The 10,139-nt window shown below is 33.3% G+C and overlaps 1 long non-coding RNA gene across 1 annotated transcript; it reads right to left on the bottom strand.

Annotated features, from left to right (window-relative positions):
* Positions 1-35: 35 nt before the first annotated feature.
* Positions 36-1,904, bottom strand: LOC125502668. Its single transcript, XR_007280436.1, has 2 exons — positions 366-1,904; positions 36-296 (listed from the first exon to the last, which is right to left on the bottom strand). It is a non-coding gene; the product is annotated as an uncharacterized LOC125502668 (long non-coding RNA).
* Positions 1,905-10,139: the final 8,235 nt, after the last annotated feature.

The following is a 10,139-nucleotide window of genomic DNA, read 5'->3' as shown; positions in this document are numbered from 1 at the left end:
AAAAACTGTTAATGCTTCATATAAAATATTATACATTTGTCTGTATTCATTCATTTATTCTTATAATGATCAATTAAATCTATTTATTGTTGAACTGGTTTCTCAATTACTATTTCTATATTGTTTTCAGATATATTTCTATATTGCTTGAAGATAGGGCGTCAACTTTTCTATCAATTGGAGCACCAGCTGCTTATTCAGCCTAAAAAGCTTGACAAACTTGATTTCATTTATTTCCATAGCGTTCATGGGTTGTTGAAATTGCCGTGGAGGATTTTCTTCTTGTTTTTCTGCATCTACAAGTTAATTCAATAATACTAAAATAGTTTCTACTACAAAACACGATTCGAAACACAAAAACTTACCTTGAAGATTGTTGAGAACAATTCCATACAAACCCGCTCTACTCTCTGTTAGAAAATCTCTTAAATTGCTCCTTATTTTATGAACACTGTAAAGTTTTATTTATGAAATTCATTATTTCGAGTTAGAACCGAAATCAGAGCACAGCATGTAGTGTGTGGTTATAAAACCGGTGAACGATGCGTTCCCGCGAGATTTGGCAAGAGAAGCTTGTTCTACTGCCGTTGCCTGATGGGATCACTCGATCGCGTTGAAGAATACCAATATTTGCTTCACGAGAGAACCACGCCCTTCTTTCTCATGTGATCGCCGTTCCCAGTTTCGAGAATTGGGCCCGGGGCCCGAGAATTGGGCCCCGAATTGGGATTTTGCACGAGTGGCTTGCATCTTCAGAGGTGGTTTGCACGAAAGCTTGCACTGTACTGATGAGCAGCATGCACTGCTTTTTTACTTTAGCGATAAATCCGCTTTCATATTTTACTGGAACTCGCTTTAAATGTTCAAATTATCGTTAATTTTGTTGCAGTGTTTTATTTATTAGGGTTTTTTTATTTAAATTCAAAGTCAAATAATGCTCAGTAACAGATAGGGATGATTCGATACAAGTAAATACAAGTAGGTATTCGATACTTTTGCTTCGATACCGAGTACTTTGGTAATTAAATCGTTCTTTCGATACCAATACTTGGTATCGAAATAAAGTGCTCGTATCGAATTGAAGTATCGCATCGTCGAAAATAATCAAATTATCAAAACTGTAAACACTGTCACAACCAAGACTATTGTCAATCGCCTTAACTGAACTTAAAAATAGTGAAAATTGATAAAAACGTCATTAAACGTGAGTTATGTCACCCTTACTGACCCAGCCTGACTGTAATATGGTACCATATAACAACTAGATCAATTAGATCAATATGCGTTATGACACCCTTACGTGAAGTACCGCCTCTTAGATAGTGATTATTCGATACGAGTAAATACAAGTAGGTATTCCATTCTTTTGATTTCGATACCGAAATACTTGGTACCGAATCGAATTATCAAAAGTGTAAACACTGCCCACAGAACATATATTTATGAAGATATAGGATATTTTATGAAGTCTATTTAAGAACTTGAGTTGGAATGAGCACATGTCACAGCCATCAACATCTAGCTGTTCTAAATTAGAAAATATGTTGGAAGGAAAAAGTTTTTTTGATGCTAGTACGGATAGTAACATACCTCCAGAAAGTACTTTAGAAGACGCAGTTTTGCAAGTTTCGGCCAATAAGGAAAATAAATTATTTCTAGTACGTTTTCTTTATCGAATATAATAGATATATCTATTGTGGAGGGAGGTTTAAAATACAACAAAATAGTGCAGGCTTTAGCGTTGTTTGTTTGCAATTATTACCTTCCTACATTGTGGAAGGAGAAGCATTTTTACGCCGTCTGAACGTGCTTCAACCTAATTTTAAAGTAATGTAAAGGTAAGTGAATATCTATTTCCTAAAGCTGGTTTCCTAAATATTTGCAGCAACTGATTTTTTGGGAAACCTTCAGAAATAATATTTTTTGTTTACCTTATGGCAATAAATGCATTAAAATATATTCCATGAATTTTATTATAATACCTTATTTAAACCGCTTTTTTACAGTAACAGTTAATTTCGGTCTTGAAAAACTCATCGAAAATGTATACTTAAAATGTTTTTATGACGATTATACGTAGAGTCACTCAATATCGAGTCAGTCAATAAAATTGTGAGTAGGTAATGGTTTCGATACTTTCAGAATACTGATATGAGCAGTATTGCAAGACGATTTGCTTACTACTCATTTGAGTAAGTATCGATACTTTCAGAATACTCATATGAGTTGTATCGCAAGATGATTCGGTTACTACTCATTTGAGGTACTCACAGGTAGTATCGTCCCTAGTAACAGGCGATTAAATATCTATAAAATGTATTTTTCATATTTAAAATAGCTGGCACAAATATCGATATTTAAAATAGCTGGCACAAATATCGAGTAATCTGCGCAAGAAAAATCGAACTACTTAAATTTGTTAAAAGTCTTTGGTAAGCAGCACTTTTTAACTTTTTAACCAATTTCTAGTTTATCTATTGATGCATTATGGCAACAGGCCTGAAGTATATTAGCTATTCCTAAAAAAAAAAACAGATTATTGAGTCTCTCATAAATGGTATTTTATCTTTAGGTAATACCTAATTTCAATTTTGAAAAATTATGAAAACATGTCTTGCTAATAATTCATAAACACTTAATAAGCGCTTTTTTCGTTTAAAGTCAGCGTGTCAAACACTGAGTAAAATGCAACAAAACCAAAGGTTAATTTCGCTCATAAAAAGTACTTCATAACCAACAAATACAATAATTACTTTGAAGTTACTTAATTTACAGCTACATAATTATATCGAAAGGACTGGAAAACATTTGAATTGTCTTAAAACTTCTGCAATGGCTTGTACTTTACTGTGTACGTTTTACGATCAAAAGCAACACAGCCAAAAGCGAGTACTTAGTGTGTAAAAACTACTGAGCGTATTTTATGAGTGGCGGCTTTTAATAACTTTCGGCTCTAGTTTCACTATTTATACCGCCATTGTAAATGTATCGGTTAGAAACTTGCTGATAATTCAAAAACATTTGCTTTTTGCGTTTAAAGTTAGCAGGGAGAACGTGGAATGTCCAATAGAACTCTTCTTTTCGACTAAATTTTCAAATGAAAAACTATTAGCCAAATGTTGATGGTGAAGAGGAGGAAAATTCTCATAAGCAGCGGTTTAAATTACTTTTTACATTTAATTGTGATTTTATTTAAAATTCTTGTAAAACCCACATGAAATTTAGCTCTCCGCTCTGTCCAGCTTCACACTTAAAGCTTACGCTTAAATTACTTTCGCTAGTTATAAATATGGCAAAATAATCTCAGGACGACCTGTAGATTAATTACTTGTCTTTCGAATCGACTTTCTATAATAAAAGGTCTACACGATTAAAAACGTTTAATGGGCTGAGAAATCCTTGAGAGCCGATTGTGAATTATCCGATAAACTGAATGACTATTTATACTCCTATTTAAAATTTATGGATTCATGACCTGCCATCGATTCAAAATCCTTTCCATTATATTTTTTGCACTTAAAATCAGCAGAGCAAACATTAAAAAATGTGCAAAACACTCTGGCGATTAGTTCATTAAGTCTAAAAAAACGTATTAATTACTCAATAGTTTGGGGTATCAAATGATGTTTAGATGTTCCCAAAATTATTTAATTGCTTTTCCAATTGACTTTTCGACCCCAAAATTGGAAATAACTGATAATAATGCCAGCGAAATGAGAGTTTTGACGAAACATTTCTCTTATAAGCATCGATTTAATTACTTTCTACATTTGCTATGTATGAACTTACTGCAAGACGATATGACAAAATTATTGAAGTTGATTATATTGTTTTTGAATGATCTTTTTATATGTAAAGCAAGAAGGAAGAAACGTAGAAAAATGTGGAAAAATCCATCAAAACTTGCCCAAGAATTTCTCAGCAGTGGCAATTGAATTACTTTCTACTTTCCCTATTTGTAATTTCAATGGAAATTTATATTAACGCATCTGATAATGATTGTTTAAGGTTTAAAATGCAGTTTTCACGCTGAGAAATACATGGTGATTCAAAATTGGCGTAATCCCTTTTAAGGGGTAATAGGGGCTCTTGGAAGGTACGAGAAAAATATTAAAATTGGAAAAAAAATTAATTGAAAAAAAAAAAATTTCCGATAATTTCTAGAAGATATTAACAGTTAAAAATTGAATTTCAACCTTTTTATTAAGCATTATTTTGAAAGTGTTCCATGTTTAATTGGAAGCATATTGAAATACTTAAGCATTCAAAAATAAAAATGACGATCTTTGCTTCAATTTACGAAAATTTTTGATATTCAAAAAGTTCTCTTCTACAATTTTTTGATGAAAAGTAAAAGCGGCAATGATGTTTTGGCCTTGCCCTTGCCAATAATAACAATAATTTGTCAAAATGGGACTTACTTTGAATTTCCTTTCACGCATTTGCGGATATGCGATTAGTTCAGGGGAAATGCTACAGTAACAGAGCAGAAGCTGAAAGAACTCACGCCAACAAAGGGCGCGGAGAGTGGTTCCAGGAAGATAGTGGACGACAATTGATATTCAGGTTCCAGACACAGAAGAACAAGTATTAAACATAATTGTAGAAGAGCCTTTCAGGGGCACTCAGAACATTGCACAACAACTGACACTTTCCCAGGCACCAAATAAATACCGGCTACATTCCTATCACGTATGTAAGATTCACATTCAACCAATGGATAACTGAACACCGGCTTAAATTGAGCAGGAGTTAATTAACCGAATACCTGAAGCTGCCCGAGAAGAGTGCATAGTAAGGTGATTACACAGGCACTAGCTTGTTACTGGTTTGGAGTTACAGACTCAAATGTATGTTTTTCTAATTTGTAACCAAATTAATAATTCGAGGTTTTGAGTTTCGAAATAAATTCCTGTTGAATTTACCTTTTATCCTTGTTCATCTTATTGTCACTTTCTCTATTTATCCAAGGTTTCCGGAGATTTAAATAATTACAAAGCAACAGGTATTTACGTAATGTTAATGCCAGATTACCTTGAGAAACATTGTTGCCGTTTTTCCAATTTAGTTTTTTTGCAAATTTCTCAATTTTTAATAGCAATTATTTTTTTACTCTTTTTCCTGTACTCCTAAAACGCCGCCAGATAACACCTCCAGAAGAATGACGCCAATTTTCTAATCTAATGAGATAAGTCTAATGAATAACAACTCTAATAACTTACTTTCAAGTTTCGCAATTTATAATTCAAGAACAAAATGGTGTCAAGATGATTTGAAAACGGTGTAACTGTTTTTGAATCCACACTTTTTAAACTCAATACCAGAAATAAACATGTAACATAAACAAGTGCAACAAGCAGTTTAAAAAAATTAAATTAATGTGTTAACAACTATTTAATTACTTTCTACCTGTACTATTTATGATTAGCATGCAAAATCACCTGAAGACAATTTGGAGTTTAATTAGTTGTCTTTCCAATCAACTTTTTGAGGGACCCATATAAAACTTAAAACTTTCTCAGTTTCTTTTAGTAACATTTACTGTTGTGTTGCAAATTAAAATCAGTTTAGGAACAAATAAACATTAATCTTTGCAAGCGGCTCACATAAACCATTGAAGTTATAGCTGTTAAATGTGATTGAAAATCGACCTGATGTGTTCTAAACGCCATAAAAAAACACTTTTGCATTAAAAATCGACTGCTAATGAACAAATCTCCAATGTCCTACAATAACTTTCAATACATCTCAATATTTATTCGATTAGAGATATTAAGATCAATTTATGAAGACAGTCCGCTAACAAAAGCCGATTGGAGAAAAAAATGGCCCATGTCACAGTAGCTCGGAGTAGAAAGCGTGAAACTAAATTCGAAATAAACATTTTGGCACCAAATGTATCAGTTGGAAACCGTATAAAACGGTTTATTTTGTTATCGCATCATTTTAAATTTAGCTCTTTTTTTGTTATTTCTGTAAGTCCAGGAAGCTGTCAGCTAGCCTAGTTGCACAGGCAAATGCTGAATTCATTAAGCGAATTGACGATTGATTCACATTTCCGGTTGTTTCATTTGCCATCTTTGGAGAAAACAATGCCGAGCGTTTACGCTCCGATTGGTAGACGCTAAAAATAAATTCAGTACATCCCAAGGCTTATTAAAGAATGGTAGTATGATGACAAACATTGCGCAATTGTCAAGTTCAACAGTCGAAAATTATGCTAAAACTCACTTAGTAGATTTAAAGTGACCCCATTTGACGCCAATAATTAATTGAGAACTTTGTTCGCGAACGTTTGTCGGTACATTTTGAATTTTAAACGCGGTTTTCTGCCAAACTAATCCTTTTCAAATGTATGCAGTGCATTGCATTTAAGTAAGTGACCCAATTTGAAAAAATCAGGCGGACTTAGATCCGGATTTCTTGCAGGCCACAGCATTTACATGCTAATCAGTAGTAAGCAGCATCCGTTGCAAGAAAACAAGTCACACAATAACAAACATCATTATCCCTACTGTTTGGCCACTGGAAAATGGGAAAATAATTGACCAAAAATAGATGAATACTAAACATACAATATAATAAAAAGAGGGCAGGATAACCTCAATCAAGTCGGCATAGTTGATGAACTAGTTTCAAATTGGAATGCTGTTCTTTAAACGAAAAATTAGAAACCGTTGAAAAGTGGAAATGTTGTGGTCTGTTGGGGGGCTAAGAAAAAGTTAAATTAAAGTCTAGTAGGTAACTGCTATGTCTTTGCTGAGGTAAGCGAGGTATTACTATTTTGAAGCTTCCATTTAAGTTCTACAATTATGATTATGTTTGCATAATTTCGATTTTAAACAATTCATACTAAAAGTCTCAGTCAAAAATGTTATTTTAAGTTACATTATTTTCAATCGCTACATTAAGTACAGTGCAGTATAGGACTACACTGATGTTTTCGCTGTTTAACAGCTGCTATGAAATCGAGCCCCACGTTGCCTAAAAAGGGTGCAAAATATTTGTTTGCATTTGTGGAGTTCTTCAAGCAAAACGGACATGCAATTACGTCATTGCGACGGATTCTTTCCTGCGTTTCCATTTTCTAGTCGAATCGGGTTTCACAAAAAGAAAATCAAGACTTTTATTTGACGGATAAAATCGATCTTCTGGGGAAAATAAGGATTACGCTGAATCTGCTTTAGTTGATTCCCAAGTTTTTTTTGGGTGATAAAAATCTCAATTGAAAATTCGAGTAGAATAAGGTGATATGTTTTTAATAGTTCAATTTAGGCTTGCGTCACTCAGTGAATTTTTAGGCTTGGTGCGCCAATCCAACGCACCGGCGCAGTAACTCAGTTCCGTTGCTGAGAAAATGTTGATGACTTTTTTGTCTCGTTTTTAAGTTTGTTTGTTTTTAACTTGTTTATTTTAGGGGCCATTTATTAATAATATTTTTAAAATGTCCTCAAACTTTTTGGGTAAGTTACTTTTTCTTTGAAAGGCACAATTTTCCAAAGTTTCACTTAAAATTACTGACAATATTAACGTATGTTCCATGATAAATTAGGAAATAAATTTCGAATCATTTGTCGCTTTGTAAAAAGTTTTGAAACCCCTTTCCAGCTTCAAATTTGGAACAATTAAGGTTTTCTCCAAAACCGATCACAAACTAAAAGTTTATTTATCGAAAACGCAAAAAAAACACATTATTTTTTAGTTTTATTTAAAATACTGAAAAAATTTGTGAAAAATTATAAGATACATTTTTTTGGAACACTCGCCTCCTTAACCGTTGTGCAAAAATGTTTGGGACACTCTTTGCAGCTTCGAATTATGGACAAAACCCTTATAATAATTTCTGGGTGTTTTTCCAAAAATATATCCCGGGGTTTCTTCAATTTTAGGTCAATATTTCTAAACATTACTGTCTCTAATAAGAAAAACCGTGTTTGTCTTAACGTTTTCCTGTAAAATACTGACAAACTGAATTTTTATGCAAAAAAATTCGAGATCGATTTTACAAGAAAACTGATCCGACTTTCTTTGAACTCAGTTCTCTTCCAGGAAAAATCTAAATTACTTTTTTTAGTTGTTTGAACAAAGTAGTAAAACCTTACTCATGTTGATGACTTTTTTTCATATGTGAAAATTCCAGTCTCGTGAAGCTTTAATAAATGAATTATAACTCATTAACCGATGAGTTATAACTCGTTAACTTAGAGAGCGGGAACAATTCAATAGCGCAACTCAACACAGTGTTACCCAGGCCTAATTTAATTTGAGAAAAATTACATTAAAGTTATTTCATTGGCAATTTTGTATATATTTTTTTATTGAAATTGTTTTATAGTGTTCAGGTATATAAAATTTTCTATTTCAAAAATTTTTCTATAAATTTCATACATTTTGATCTACCTAAATAAGAAAAAAGTTAGGTTTGTTGTTTTATTGATAAAAGTTCACATTGTTTTATCATATGTAAACCAGCTTTTGCTAATTAGTGCACTGTTTTTAAATTTGTTGATTTGCCTTCCATCTGTAGGAAAATTTCCAAAATTTGTTTTCGTTAACCCAATCTACGAAAGGGAGCAGACTTCGAAGACGTTGAATTTTTTCTTTAGAAAACCTTTTTTCGCTTATAACGTTCAGAGATCCCTGATTAGCAACATCCTTAATCCGGTTCTACATGAAAACTTTTTGTCCGTCGCTTGTAGTAACATGAATTTCTATTCCTTCTTCGCAATGTTTGAAGCGAAAGCATGTTCCATAACACTTTCTTCCACTTGCCCGTTCAATTATTCATCTAAAATGTTTTGTGCCGCGAGATATTTGAAAACCCTTTCATTGGGAATAAAACATGCTTTTATCCCCAACTGAAAACTTGAACATTTTTTTTATTTTTGTAATATATGTTGACGAATTGAATCCAATACTGAATTTCTGAACTTTTGGGTTGAGTCATGACGATGACGCAACAGCAAGATGAGCGATCTCTTGCATGAAACCCAAAGTGATGATGTCAGATTAACACGAACCCTTTCACTCTACAACGAATTCCTCCACTCATGGTCACGTTGTTGCATGAATATAAATAGCAATGAAATCAGCATCCATTTAGGTCGTTTCCCCTTATACGGTTAACGAATGCCGAGTGCAACGAGGCACACACATCGAAAAAATGTACCTAATTATGATTTAGTAACGGGACTGACTGAGTTATTGTCTTTTAAAATTCATTAGGCCAAATTACAATATGTGCGGGGTCGACCTGCAATGAATAAATTAACTTCAGGTTGATATATCAATTTTGATGGCTGATATTGAGGAAATCGTTTATCGAGCCGATGCCTTTGCCGCCGCGGTGAATGATGGATTTTTCTTCTGAAAACGTTTTTTTTTTCAGTGAAGTGCGAACGATGCGTGTCAAAACTCAATTTTCTGCGATCCATTTTCTGGGGCTCGGTGGATCGATAGCATGCTTTGAGCTTATCGGACCGCGAAGCATGGTTTGAAAGACGGTCGGGTCGGCTTAATCTCCCCAAGTATAATACATATGCTGGAAACTAGGTTCTAATTAAAATTCGAAATAAGTTTGCTAAATGTAGGCCATTATACCCGGTTTAGGACGCAGACCCACATTTAGGACGCAGACCTTGTATTGAGTTACCTTTAAAACGTGCTCTATTACTCATATTCTGCATGGGAGAATTGAAAATAGGTATCCCTCAAATTCGCCTTTAGCAAAAAGCGTCTCACAAATAAGTGACGATGGAAATAATTTAAACGACTGGTCAGACATGTATGACTATTTTCTTAATAAAATTTCTTGTAGACCTTGCGGCTTTTAAGAGCAAAACGTTGCTGGAAATTCCATTTTTCCCTCCAAGGGGTCAATCAGAAAAACCAAGTTTTTGGGGGTTTCATTTTCAATATCTAATTTTTTTTATTATTAGCGCCATTTATAGATTACTACTTTGGCGGGTAACAAAACAGTAAAAAGTAAAAATTCTCACTGAAAACTAAGCTATTGGCGGAAAACGCAAATTAGGCATCAATAACATGAGTGATAGAAACGTTATATCTGTAGGTATAAATATCACGGTTATTATCGTGTCACATGGTTTTTTAAACATATTTTTATTATTATTATTATT

The sequence above is a fragment of the Dendroctonus ponderosae genome, unplaced genomic scaffold, assembly GCF_020466585.1.
Source record: "Dendroctonus ponderosae isolate FM_Combo_2020 unplaced genomic scaffold, Dpon_F_20191213v2 Dpon_F_20191213_1, whole genome shotgun sequence".
NCBI lineage: Eukaryota > Metazoa > Arthropoda > Insecta > Coleoptera > Curculionidae > Dendroctonus > Dendroctonus ponderosae.
The sequence above is the reverse complement of the archived record's forward strand: the minus strand, read 5'-3'. Positions and strand labels throughout refer to the sequence as shown.